At 52.8% G+C, this 13,855-nt stretch overlaps 1 protein-coding gene across 1 annotated transcript in view; it reads left to right on the forward strand.

Annotated features, from left to right (window-relative positions):
• The window catches only part of GTF2IRD1 (GTF2I repeat domain containing 1), a 79,253-nt gene that overhangs the window by 46,422 nt on the left and 18,976 nt on the right, over positions 1–13,855 (forward strand). The gene's annotated exons all lie outside the window — the stretch shown is intronic.

Genomic DNA, 13,855 nt, shown 5'->3' on the forward strand with positions numbered 1-13,855 from the left:
AGAAGCTGCATACACTCCGTCGTGGACCCCAGAACCTGTGCAGGGGGAATGCAGAGAGCCCTGGCCCCAGCCCCAGCCCAGAAGATGCTGCTTCAATGTGCAGCTGTGCAAAGATTGGCCAGACTGCCCCTAGGGAGGCTGTGCCCCTGTCTTGGGGGGTGGGGGGGGACAGTCACAACAGTGCCAGAGCAGGCGAACCTGCAGCACAGGAGTCTGATTTCACAATCACACTTATGTCACCCCTCACCTACTGCAGTAAGACTGAGCTCTCAGCTCCCGGGAGCTGTTTACTTCTTGTGACAGACCCAGCTTAGTGGGAAGGGGCAGAAGTTCCTGGAGGGGAGGGCAGATACAGCCTTGTGTGCACAGGCCACGGGGGCCCCAACAGGGGATGAGAGAGTAAAGGGTACTTGAAGAGGGTCCCTGGGGTAAGGAAGACTCCTACTGGGCCTCAGAGAAGATGGGACTTGAAGGGCCAGTGAGGGTACAGGGGGGCATTTGGGTGGGTGAGCCACAGTGGTGAGAGACTCCCAGGGTGTATTTTCAGAGCTCTGAGATGTTAGGAAGGTGAGGGTGATGGACATGGCGGCAATAAGGGCAGTGGTTGTAGCCCTGGCACACCCTGGCCAGGGTGTCACTGGGTATGTGGCTGTTCGCTGACATAGGTGCCTCTCATGTATGTTTTGGAAGGTCTCACTGGGGCAGTGCACTGAGCAGACAGCAAGGTATCTCATGTCCTTGTCACATCTATGAGGCAGGCGCTAGAGACGCCTTACAGAAGGGGAAACTTGAGGTTTGGTGTTTCAGTGATGGGCCCCGTGTACCAAGGCTAGGGGATGGCCTGTCAGGCTCCAAGGCCTGTGCTCTGGGACAGCTCTCCATATGGCTCCAGATCCCTCTCCCACACTTATGGAGAGGCCCGGGCTGGGCCAGAAGCAGAGTGGGGATAGGCAGGGGGCCATGGGCGGTAGCAGGGAAGTTATATCCTGGTTCCTCTGGCCAGGGAGAAGGGAGCTCCACAAGTCCGTGCACACCCGTGGTGCTCCGTCTACTCCCCTGCCCTGTCCCACACCAGCCCTGCCCTTGTCATCTAACTCTGGCAGTCCCCGGCTCTGCCTCTGTGACAGTCTGTGGACCTACTTGGTTCCAGAACTGTGGTGGGTAGCCTATGGCCAGCTCCCCTGCCCCATAGCAGGGGCTCCTTGACCCCATCTGTGGGTCAGGCCTGCCTGGCTCCAAGCTGACTGACACCACCACAGAGGGCCACAGAGTCAGATTCCAGCCCTGACCTGCCCTGACTCTGGTGTCTGCCTGAGTTGGCATCAGCACTGGGCAGTGTTGGTCCCATTTCTGTGGGCAGCCCAGGAAATATGACCTGGGCCTCCCTCTGCTGATGGAGAGTAGAGAAGCAGTGAGGCTCCCTCGGCCGACCCTCTGCCCCCAGCCCTGCTGTACCAGAAGGTGGGGTCCTCATGGAGGCCTTGTAAACATGGGCACTCCAGGGCAGGTGCCTTTTTTTCTTACCTTGAATGTCTTTCCAGTAAAGCAGGCGTATTTTTAACTGAGCTTGGGAAGTAGGGAAGGAGCAGTCACTGATGGGGCCTCAGATGTGCCAAGCTAAGTTCAGCACTTTTCATTGTCACCTTTTTCTGTCCCCTTTTTACAGAACAAAGAAACTGAAATTGAGGGAATGTTAAGTGACTTGCCTAAGGTGCCTCTGTCCTACTAGGATGGAAAGGAAGCACTGGCTGGTTCAGGGACCCTGTGGGCAGTGTGTAATTCAGGGAAACCACGAAATAGTACAGTGTCAGACTTGGGGAGAAGTCCTGGCAGTCAAGAGGTAGGCCCCGCAGCCTCAAGGTAGACCACAGAGACCCTGAGCCCTTCCTAAGGAGTGACCCCTTCCACTGACCAAGGCTTGCCCTCCAGCTAGGGGAACCCTGTGGCTTGTCTTATTTGATCTGCTTCTTAAATGTCAGTTGTCACCCATGTGGGGGCCACCTGACCCATCATCTCTGTACCTGTCTGCCTGCCCACTCATCAGCCTTCTCTTTGGCTCCTCTGAGCAGAGAGATCCCTTGGAAGTGCTTTCTCTGTCCATGTGGGTAGCAGCCTGCCTGGGAGAGGAAATGGGGAAGTGGCCCTGTGGCCAGCCCTCAGGGATGACCCTGCCAGCCCTCTCCAGCCATTGGCACTCCAGGCCAGTGTCTGCCCGGAGGAGCTGGAGCTGACAGGCTGGCAGGCTCCACACTTAATACTGCTTATCTTGCTGGTCTGGCCTAGGAAGGTATCCAGCTCCCAAAGGCCTCCAGTGGTTCACCGGAGGTCAAGTGCTACTTCTGCCCCAGAAAGGGCTGTTCCCAAATCATCACACAGTCCCCAAACCCTAGAGCAGGCCAGTACTTGGGGTTCAAGGCGAATCACAGCAGAAGCTCGGGTCAGGAGGCAGAGATGATAGCAGTCCCTTTAGTCCCAATGCAGGTGCCCAGGGCATACTGAGGGTAGCAGGCAGTTTGATTTGGGTCCCTGGCAGCACGTGGGCCTTGGGAAATAAGCTTATTCATATCCCTGTGCCCTCTAACCAGCTATGGGACTCTGAGTCTCCACTTCCTTGCCTACAACTGAACAGAGGCCACTTGCTTTGCCAGGTGACCTGAAGGAAGTGAAAGAGAGGGCTCTTCCTCCTATTGCCCTTGAGTGTGATGTGTTTATAAAGGTCGCAACCCTGGACCAGCAACAATGGAAAGTTCAGCCATTGGGGGTGAGGATGGGGGTTGGTATTTTGGGGGTTTGGGAAGACTTCCCAGAGGCGATGTCTTAGAGCTAGGTCTTGGGGGTGAGCAGGACAGTATGTGGCATTGACACAGGGGACAGTCCAAGGGAAGGCACAGATGGGGTATCCAGGGGGCCAGGCCACCACTCCATATGCCTAGGGCAGCAGCGGGATGGAGCCAGGCTGGGATGGTATAGCATTTCATCCCAAGGAGTCAGGCTTTATCCTGAGCACAGGAGAAACTTCCAGAGGCTTTTTCCTTTAAACTCAGAAATGCAAGACATGTAAACGTTCTTCTTCTCTTCTAACATTGAACTTAACTCCTACCAAACGCCACATCACATGGTGGCAGAAACTTAATCTGAGTCGATTTAGGGTCCCTGTTTTCCCTGGGCTTGTCTCCCAGCTCCAGAGGATTCCTAGTGCCAAGAAGTTATGGAGTGGGGCCCATCAGTGGGATTGCAGTGCAGGGATGGGATAGTAGGGCCCAGGCAGTAGGGAGACAACCACAGCACCCAGCGGGCTGTGCTCGAGGGTGAGGCTTGGGAAGTGGGTGTGGACTTCACAGTGGGTGTGTACCATAAGAATGGCCCAGAGATTTCCTAGATCACCTATCAAAAGTTCACATGAAAGTCTTTCCTAATAGAACCTTCCTGAGAAGGTAAATTCAGAAGAAGGAAATTATGCCATGAAACTAAATCAGTCATTACACTATGAGAGTCCCACTGCAACTGTGAAACTGTGGGCAGGAGTTCCTAGGCCGATTTTGTTCTGGGTCAAAAGAGATGACCCTCAAAGGTCTTTAGTATTGTACCAACTGTGCAGGTCACATCGGCTCTCAGGGCCTCAGTTTCCCCAGTGATGTCTCGTCTTTCCTGCTCTGACATGCTTAGGGGTGGGCAGGTACCTGGCCAGAGGAAGATGAACTTGGATTTGGACCAAGCCTCAGAGGACAATAGGTGGGATTTCAGGCCTCAGGTCAGGGGAGACTGTGGGCCAGAGGCTTTGTGGGATTTCCTGAGGGAAGGGACTAGGGCAACAAACTAATGATGGGACTGGGCTCACCTGCTGGTACTAGAGTGAACCTCAGTCCTGCTTTCAGGGTGCTCAAGCCACCCAGGCTCCACCTGGGGGCCAGCCACACTTGGTAGCTCCTTGCTGTGTAGCCAGGCCCCATGCCCACCCTGCCCACGCAGCCTGAGTTAAAGAGAACTGGGCCAAGGACCAGAGAGGCAGTTAGTTGGGGACAGCACCCTAGAGTCAGCCTTCAGAGCTCTGGGCATCTGGGCCTTGGGCACAGACATGCACCAAGGGGCACAGGTCACAGATCACCAGACACCTGGTGTGCAGGTGCAGTATTGCCTGCTTTGTTCTTAGCACTACAGGGTCAAGGTGGGCAATTCACAAACCCTGAAGGGCCTGAGGCTGTGAAAAACCTGGGATTGCAAAGGGAGGCTATTCAGACTGTGTTGGGAAGAAGCAGTGGTAACTGAGAGGCCCTCTGCTTGGGTAGCTGGTGTGACAATAGCCACAGAACATTCTCGTAGGCCTTAAAAACCTATTGCATTTCCCGAAAATATATACCCATGGTAGAAATTTGGAAAATACAGAAATCTAACGGTCCAGATGGCCGTTCATTTTTATGATGATGCATTTCTTCCAGATTGTCCCCCAAGCTTATTAATTTTGCATCTTGCTGTTGTTCTTTCTATAAATTTACACGCTTAACTTCAAAACATAAACATGTTGCCATGTCTTTAAAAAGCTTTGTGACATTGCCTTGTCAAGCTCCATCGTGGTTATATAACTTCTCTGTCCCCTCTTCTGTGAACAGTGAGGCTGCCCCACCACACTGTGGGCACCTAACAACTCTCAAGTCACATTGAGGGTTTATTAATTGCCAAGCCCACTCATGTTACTATATGACAGCTCCCCCAGTAACCAGTCTTATAGGAAGGAACTCAGGTTCAGAGAGGTTAAGAAACTTTGCAAGATCACACAGCATGTGCATGATCTGACTGAGAGTTGAACCTAAGTCATTCCTGTTTCTCTTTGAAACCCAGGCCTGGCTCTACCACTAGCCCAGGCCTGGGTGGCTGCCAGGTGGTGGGTTCTGACTCCTGTTCCTCCCCACCACTTGGAGCTTCCCTCCACAGTGGGTGGCTCTTTGCTGCCCCCTCCTGGAATCAGTGGCTATAACATTGGTCCTGCCTGTGTAACCCTTTAGGCTCATAGTTATTCTTTCGGGATTCATTGATTTGTACGACAAAGATTTTTGAGGCATGGTGGCATACACCTCTAATCCAAACTACTCAGGGGACTAAGGCAGGAAGATCATTTGAGCCCAGAAATTCAAAGCTGTAGTGCCTATGAATGGTCACTGCAATCCAGACTCAGTAATAGAGCAAGGCCCTGTCTCTGGGGAAAAAAAAAAAATACCCAGGTAATACTCAAGTCACATTTGACTTCTGCAATTACATGAGAGGTACTCACTGTGATTTGTATTCATCTTTTGTTACCAGTATATATTTTTATAATTTTAATATTGTTATTTCCTTTCTTAAAACGTGTGTACATTTTTTGGCTCCTGTGTATATTCAGTCCCTACTCTGTGCTGAGCTAAGGTGCTAGAATAGAAAAAATAAAAAAACTTCCTTTATACTGCTTATATTTTAGTGGGGTAAATGGATAAAAAAAGGACAAAGATCGGCCAGGTGCAGTGGCTCACACCTGTAATCCTAGCACTCTGGGTGGCTGAAGCAGGTGGATTGCCTGAGGTTTAAGACCAGCCTGAGCAAGAGCAAGACCCCCACTTCTAAAAATAGCCAGGCATTGTGGCAGGCACCTGTAGTCCTAGCTACTCGGGAGGCTGAGGCAAGAGAATCGCTTGAGCCCAAGAGTTTAAGGTTGCTGTGAGCTGTGATGCCATGGTACTCTACCAAGGATGACAAAGTGAGGCTTGGTCTCAAAAAATAATAATAAATAAAGAACAAAGATCGGGCTCGGCGCCTATAGCTCAACCGGCTAAGGCACCAGCCACATACACCTAAGGTGGTGGGTTCGAATCCCCAGCCTGGACCTGCCAAACAACAATGACGGCTGCAACCAAAAAATAGCCGGTGTTGTGGCGGGTGCCTGTGGTCCCAGCTACTTGGGAGGCTGAGGCAGGAGACTGCTTGAGCCCAGGAGTTGGAGGTTGCTGTGAGCTGTAATGCCATGGCACTCTGCCCAGGGGGACAGCTTGAGGCTCTGTCTCAAAAAAAAGAACAAAGATCGTCATCTTAGGTACAGACAGGTGCCAAAGAGACACTTCAACAGAGATAGAAGACTATATGTCAGGAGGACAGTTTCAGATAGGCCACCAAGAGTTAAGCCCTGAAAGAAACAAGGATGTGAGCTGTATAGAAATCTTGGGCAAAGTCAGGAGTCAGCGCTGGGTGTATTTTGAAAGTACAGCCGACAAGATTGCTTATGTAGTGGATGGATGTGGGAAGAAAAGAGAAGGGTCAGGATGACTTTGGGATTTTGTCCTGAGTAGCTGCAGGGAAGGGTAGGAACAGGTGGGGTTGGCCCCCTTGGGAGTCATTCTGCATTGAGTAAGTGTAAGTCAGGAGTATGGATCATGGTGGGGTGCATGTGGTCAGGCAGGGGGTCCAAGGCTGAACCCTGGGGCCCTGTAGCAGTTAGGCCTTGGAGAGATGAGAAGGAAGAGAGAGAAGGAGAACCCAGAGAGTATGAAGCCCACGGAGAAACTGGATGAATGAGATGATGGGCTATGCCAGCAGATTCCAGAAGGTCAGCCCTCAATGCCTGAGACCAGCCACTTAAAGGTGAGCAGCCCAGAGGTCTCTGGGGCACAGTTAAGAGCAGTTTGGGGAAGAGTGGTGAGAACCAGGGTAGACTAGTGGGCTCAGGAGAGAATGATGAATGAGGCTTGAACTCGCCAAGGACAGATCACCCTTTAAAGAGCAGGAGAGAGTGGAGCAGGAACCTGCGGGTGGAGTGGAATCCAGAGAGGGTTCTGGAGGTGGGAACAGCAACAGCTTGATCTGTGACAGATTCTATAGAGGGGAGGTAATGGATCAGGAGGTTGGAGGGAGAATGGGAGAGGAGGGGTACCCTGCTCAGGGATGGGTGGAAGAAAGGTGCTGAGGCTCCTGCAAGATCCCCTTGCCTGCTCTTCCCCTCTGGGAGGGGACATGCAAGGTGTCAGGGTGGTAGACTCTAGGTCTCCATGGGAAGAAAGGACTGTTGGGGTCAGGGTCATAGAAGGAAGGTGGGAAAGATAAAGGAAGTCAAGTCATGGGGGTGGGGAGGCTCGTGAAAGGTGACCTGTCTGCAGGAGCAGTGTTGGTTTCTACAGTCACCATGCAAGCTCAGAATTACCTGGACAAAACTACCCTGGACAAAGACCAGCCCTTCTCCTCCCCCTACAGAGAACCAGCTTTTGTGTGCCTGCCACCCACATGCCCAGGGGAGGGGGCAGCCCCTGCCATGTAGGCAGCAGTGACATCATCCCCTCCATATTTGTTGCATGCCTGTGCACGTGGCCTTGCCACATAGCCTCATGGACCTCCTACAGTCAGCCTTTGAGGGAGATGCTGTTGTCATTCCCATTTTGCAGCTCAGCAAACTGAGCTTGAAAGAGGCAAAATCAATCACATAATTAGTTAAAAGCTCTATGTGTGAAGCAGCCAAGGGTGAGGGTGGGCATGCTGGGCAGGGGGGAACGAGTAGCAAGAAAATGCTGCCAGGAATCACAAAGGGCCTTGACTGGAACAATAGTGACTCAGGCTGTATTCTGTGGCATTGGAGGTTTTTTCAGTCAACGAAATGATATGATCACATTTGCACTGTTTAAGGGTTACCGTGGTAACCATGCTCCCACCCACCTCTTGGGTGGGCTATAGAAGGCAAAAGTAGGGCAGAGAAGCCAGGGAGTGTGGAGGACATCTGAGCCCAAGCATTTGGCAGCTGGGCTCAGAGACACCCTCTGGTTAGGACCTAGAGGTGGCAGTGGCTATGAGGATGGCAGAAGGTTCCAGAAGGGTGATGGTGGAGCCCCTATCCCTGAGGCTGGGGCTGTGGGCTTATAAGACATCCAGGAACCACATGCAACCAGAGTGGTGCTTGGTGCAGGCAGGGTGGCTGTGGGGCACCTGCCATCACCACTGGAAAGTGCAGGGCTACCAGACCTGGGAACCACAGGAAAAGGAGCCTGTTGGGGAACAGAGCAGGGATGGAAGGACCTTCAGGTATCAGGTGCATTGAAGCAGCTATTTTCAAACCTCAGAAGAGACAGTTTCTGGAGAACACTAGAGGGATCAAGGAAATAAAGAACATTCTAGAACTATTTTTGAATTGCAGTGGCTAAAAAAGAAAAGGCTCTGTAAGGTAGTGAAGTCCCTGTCACTAGAGGCATTTAAGCAGAGGTCCAGCTGCCACTCACCAGAGAAGTTGCTTCCCATGGGCTCCCTGCAGGAGGGTAGAAAGGGACACAGTGGCCTGGCCCTTGAATGGTGGGGGGCTTGAACCCTGGAGGGACAGCTCCACCCACTGGATCCACTTCCCTCTGCTGCCCAGCCCCGAGCTCTCCTGATAGGCAAACACAGGTCCTGCCCAAGACCCAGGACAGCTTCCTCTCCTTTTAGCTGTCCTCCCTCCCAGGGGTGCGGCCATCCCTCCTGGCCAGTTTAAGGGGACTCTCTAGGAAAACAGTCCCCCCTTCCACTGAGCAGAGGCTCCGGACCCCAGAGACAGCAGAGCTGCCGACTTCCTGTGTGACTCCAGCAAGTCAGGTTTGCCTGCCTGGGCCTCGGTTTCCTCATTTGTAAAATTGGAAGAATTTGCCCACACTACGTCTGCTTTCCAAGGGTTCCCAGGTACCCTAGGGCACATGACCAAAGCAAGGAGGAGGAGGAACGCCCCATCGTGAGCGGGAGGTGGCGAGGCCAGCCAGGCCGGAGCGTGGAGGGCCTGGAAGGCCTGGCTTTGCAGCGTGGATTGGACCCTGCAGACCCGGCCTTGGCAAGCTCTTCCGCTGACGTCCCCGTGGCCAAGGAACCTGAGCACCCCTGCGGGCCAGGGCCCAAGTTCTTGGGGGGCCCCAGCTTTATGTAGGAGGTCCCTATATAGTCTACTCTGTAAACTTTCCACTTTTCGTTTTAATTTGAAGAAATATGTCAAATTACATGCTGCTGAGGAAGATAATCTCTCTTCACTCAGACCCCGCAGCACTGTCTGACACCCAGCTTGAGAAGCTCAGCTGTGGGTGAAGGGTCTGCCAAGCAGTGGGTTTGATTCCATTTGCAGAGGGTACACATGGAGAAAGGCCCCCACCACAAAGGGGCACCACTCATCATTGTCCCCTTTGGTCTCCAGCTAGGCCTCTTTTCTGTGGGGTTTCATGTCACCTAGCAGGTACTATGTAGGGTGGGATTCCTGGAGAGGAGGACCTGAGGTGGGCCTGGAAGCCAGTGTGGGGGTGACTTTGGCAGAGGGTATTGGGAGGAGAGGGGAGGGACCGAACAGTGGCAGGAGCAGGAACAGGTCCCTTTTTTGTCCTCTCAGGATCCAGTTCTACCACTTCTGGGCTGTGTGATCTTGGATAAGTTAACTTATTATCTGTGATTTTGGAAAAATTAACTTGATGTCTGTGGGCCTGTTTCTTCAAGGGCATGTGGAATAGGGACACTCTCCATGGTCCTCTCATCTCCTGAGGTCATTTCTCTGTCCCCAGCCACACACTGACCTTCTTGCCCCTGCCTCCTTCCCTCAGCTTTTCCCCCACCCCCTCTCCACCCTGCTCTTGAGAGCACAGAATAAAACGGTCCTTTCTCAAGTTTCTAAAGATATCACCATTCCAGCACCAGCCACATGTTTCTCCACTTAATTATCTCTGCTTGTCTTTGTTAATTAGGCTTCAGTAATGATCTCCCTTCTGCCTTCCCGGGAAGAGCTGGCATCTGTGGGGTGGGGCTTAGAGGCCTTTGTGGGCAGACAAGGCGCCCTGCTGCCAGCCCCAGAGTTGGCCCAGTGCCTCCTTTCTTCTGAGGTGGCAGAGTCGGCTGTGGAACGCTGGGATGGCGGCGGCCCCGCCCATTTCCTGGCCAGTGAGGACTCAGTTGGGGTCTTTGCAGCCTCTTCCTGCCTCCTCCACATGTGGGAGGGTAACCTCTATGGGTTCTCTGTGGTTGTTAGAGGAGCTCCCAGCTGAGGGGGGCAGGGGTGTCAGAATCTTCTGCAGCATTCCAGAAAAGATCTCAGAAACTATTTGCCCGGTTGAGACCACCCAAGATGACAAGAACAACCAGAGTCTTTATTAGGGCTGGAGTGAGATCAGCACCAAGGGGCATCCAGGCACCCTGTGCTGAGCAGAAGCTCTGGGCCCAGGTGTAGGGGTGGGGGCGGGGCACATGTGATACTGGATGGACTGGACTGGTCTTAACAGCCTCCTAGAGTAGGGTCTGGTGACAAAGGCTGGGTAGGTGGAGGTGGGGGCCACACAGGCCTAGTCTGGTGGGAGACACAGCCCTCAGAGGGGTTTGGGAGTGCAGTCACAGTCACTTGTCTGTGTACAGTGACAAGGTGTCTGGGGCCAGTCACTGTGCTGGGTGCTGAGCTTTTGATAAAACACATTAAAAAACAAGCCCTGCCTCATGGAGGTGGGGAGGGGGGGATGCAGAGAATAAAAGGAATTTGTGGAGTATACAGGATGTTAGAGCTGCATGCCAAGGAGAAGCAGGTGGGAGAGTGTGTTTATTGTTAGGGGAAGGCCTGGGAGTAAAGGCCTGAAGGCTTAGCAGGGAACAGCACTGCAGACAGACCAGCAGCTGCAAAGGGCCTGCCCTCACCTGCCAGGGTGTGAGAGAGGGGAGGTCAGGGGAAATGGAAGTGGGAGATCATGTGTGGCCAGATAAGCACGTTGACTTCTGCTCCCAGTAAGTGCAATGCTAAGCAGAGGGGGAACAGGATCTGACTTGTTTCAGCAGAATCCCTCTGGCTGCTGGGTTGAGGACAGATGGGGTGGAAGTGGGGAGAGACATAAGAAGGTGGTAATAATAATTCAGGAGAGGCCTGGTGGCGGCCTGGGATGGTGAGTCACTGGCTCTAGGTATACTTTGTAACTACAGCCAGCAGAACTTGCTGATGCGAGCTGTGAGAGGAGAGTGGTCAAGTTTGACCTCAGAGATTCGGGCTGAGCTTCTGGAGGGATGGAGGTGCCATTAGCTGAGTCGGGCAGATGCAGGAGAAGCCAGGTGGGGTATCAGGTCTGTTCTGGCTGGGGTGTCACCCAGGAGTAGTTGGATGTACAAGCCAAGGATCAGGGGCCAGCCCCAGGCTGGAAGGTATAATTTGAGGCCTTGTAAGATATAACTGGTATTTAAAGCCCTGGAACACAATGAGATCATCTAGGAGCATCTTAGAGTACCGACCTAAGACCCAGCCCTGTTGCCCTTGAGCTGGTAAGGCCGGAGCAATACAGGCATGGGTGCTGTCCTGGAGCCAGCTGGGAGAACCCCACCTCTCCATGTCTCTTATTGCCAGGAAGATCCCAGAGACCTGGCCAGGCATTTTGTAGGGCCTTGGGGCTCAGACTCAGAGCAGTGATGGCTTCTCAGCAGAACTAGGGCTTCCTGGAGACAGGGGAAAATCACCCTTCATAGGTACAACCCCCTTATCCCGGATCATAGATGCCACATGAGGCAAGCCAGGAAAAGAAGGTTCAGTTCCCCTCTGTGCTGCGTGAAGTCAGGCAGCCCTGAGTCCCCATCATCTGCCTCGTGACAATGAACAATTTTTTTTTTGTTTTTGAGACAAGAGTTTTACTATGTCACCCTCGGTAGAGTGCCATGGCGTCACAGCTCACAGCAACCTCAAGCTCTTGGGCTCAAGTGATTCTCTTGCCTCAGCCTCCCTAGTAGCTGAGACTACAGGCGCCCACCACAATGCCCAGCCATTTTTGTTGTTTTGTTGTTTAGCAGGCCCAGGCTGGGTTCGAACCCACCAGCCCCAGTGTATGTGGCCAGCACCCTAACCACTGAGCTACGGGTGCCCAGCCAACATTGAGGAAATTTCCCGAGAGCTCTGGACTGGATACAAACAAGTAGACGGGTGGGCACAGGGTGTCTTGGCTTAGCACAGCACAAATGTGTTGCCTTACAGTTCTGGAGATCAGGAGTCTGAAATGAATCTTCCTCAGCAGGGCTGCTTTCCTCCTGTCTGGGGTCTCTAGGGGAGAGGCTTTGTGTTACCTTTCCGGCTCCTAGAGGCCATCTCCATCCTTGGCTTCCATCTTTTAAGTCAGTCAGTCCAGCCTCTGCTTCTTTGATTTTTGGTTTGGATTTTTTTTTTTAAACCAGCAGGGAGTATGAACAGAGTCCCCTACAACCACAAATTATGCAGTCTGATTTCCCTCCTGGGGAAATCACAGGGGTCAGCACATCTGGAATGCAGTCAGCCTCTGCTACTTTGTTGTGGAGTCTTCTGCTTTTTACCTTCTTCCCTCCCTCCAAAAAGGACCCTTGTGATTCCATGGAGGGCCCACTAGGATAACCCAGGACAGTCCTCGCCTCTCGAGATCCTTCACTTAATCACAACAGCAAAGTCCCTTTGCCATTTGAGGAAACATATTCCCAGGCTCTGGGGATTAAGGGGTGGACACCTTAAAGGCCACCACGAGGCCTACCCAGAGTGACTGTGTGGGAGGGTGGAGCCAGGGACCTGTGAGATGTCCCCAGGAGGAGGGACAGATCTTGTGTTCAGAATCAAGGTGCTCAAGGAGGTAGCTCAAAAATGCAGGTTTGGGGTGGTAGGTGCACAGAGAGTGGGGAGGGACTGCACTGTGAGCTGGGCAGGAGGAAGACTTGCCCTTTCCTCCCCCACTCACAGAAAAGAGGTGACTGTGAACAGTCACTGTGATGTCAGGCCTGGGCTTTGGGCCCTCTTCTCACTATTCATGCAGTCAGAACAGAGAGAGGCTGTCTTATGAGGCAGTTGGTTACAAGTCTGGGCTAAGTCCCAGCTCCCCACGTACCCACTGTGGGACCTGGGGCAGGTCGACTCTGCTTTGTGCCCCAGTTTTCTCGTCTCTAAAATAGAGCTACTCACAGGGCCAGCCCCATAGGGTTGCTGGCAGGGTTGAGTGACTGACTCCATGCCAGGATCTAAGAATAGTGCCTGCCACATAAGAGCCCAGTGTCCTTTTTGAGTGCTCACGATGTGTCTGGCATCATAGCACAAGCTAGGACTGTAATTGTGAACAAATGAAATCTGACAAAACCTTCAGCTCATTAGGAGCGTCCATTGTCACATGGTTGTAGTACTGGCTGCTGTTGTCTTCACTGGACAACCATAACCCAGAGGATCATGTCCTCAGAGGCACCTGCCACCCCACCCCGGGGGGCTGCAGCGGGTCATGCTTCCTTTCTGCCCTGGTTGTGGTCAGTTACCCACATGTGTCCTCCTCTTCCAAGAAAGGTGTTGATGTCATGCTCATCCTGCTTGGTGTGTGACATTCTATGCCCAGCCAGTCTGGGCCACAATCCAACCTACACCTTTGTCAGCCTAGGGGCAGTGCCACCTGGGCCCAGTCAGCTGTGTAGCTGGGACCTGCTGAGGAAGGAGGTGGGTTCCCCTGGGAAGGGCTGTGGGTGTAGCTGGTCCTAGGGATTGTCTATCCAGGACTGACCCACATGACAAAATGAGCCTCTGGTTCTGCCTAGCCTGCCTGGCAGGCTGAGCTTTAGGTCCACAGGAGAGTTTGCAAGAAAGCCTTCAAGAAAGTGTTGTGGCTGGGCTGCGCCTGTGGCTCAGTGAGTAGGGTGCCGGCCCCAGCCAGACTGCAATAAAAAATAGTTGGGCATGCGCAGCGCCTGTGGCTCAAAGGAGTAGGATGCTGGCCCCATATGCTGGAGGTGGCGGGTTCAAGCCCAGCCCCAGCCAAAAAATAAATAAAATAAAAAGTAAAATAGAAGAAATTATATGTATAAGACTTATAAAAAAAGAAAAATAGCTGGGTATTGTGGCGGGCATCTGTAGTCTCAGCTACACAGGAGGCTGAAGCAAGAGAATCGCCAAAGC

The sequence above is a fragment of the Otolemur garnettii genome, unplaced genomic scaffold (genome assembly GCF_000181295.1).
Source record: "Otolemur garnettii isolate 467f Iridium unplaced genomic scaffold, OtoGar3 scaffold00077, whole genome shotgun sequence".
Lineage (NCBI taxonomy): Eukaryota > Metazoa > Chordata > Mammalia > Primates > Galagidae > Otolemur > Otolemur garnettii.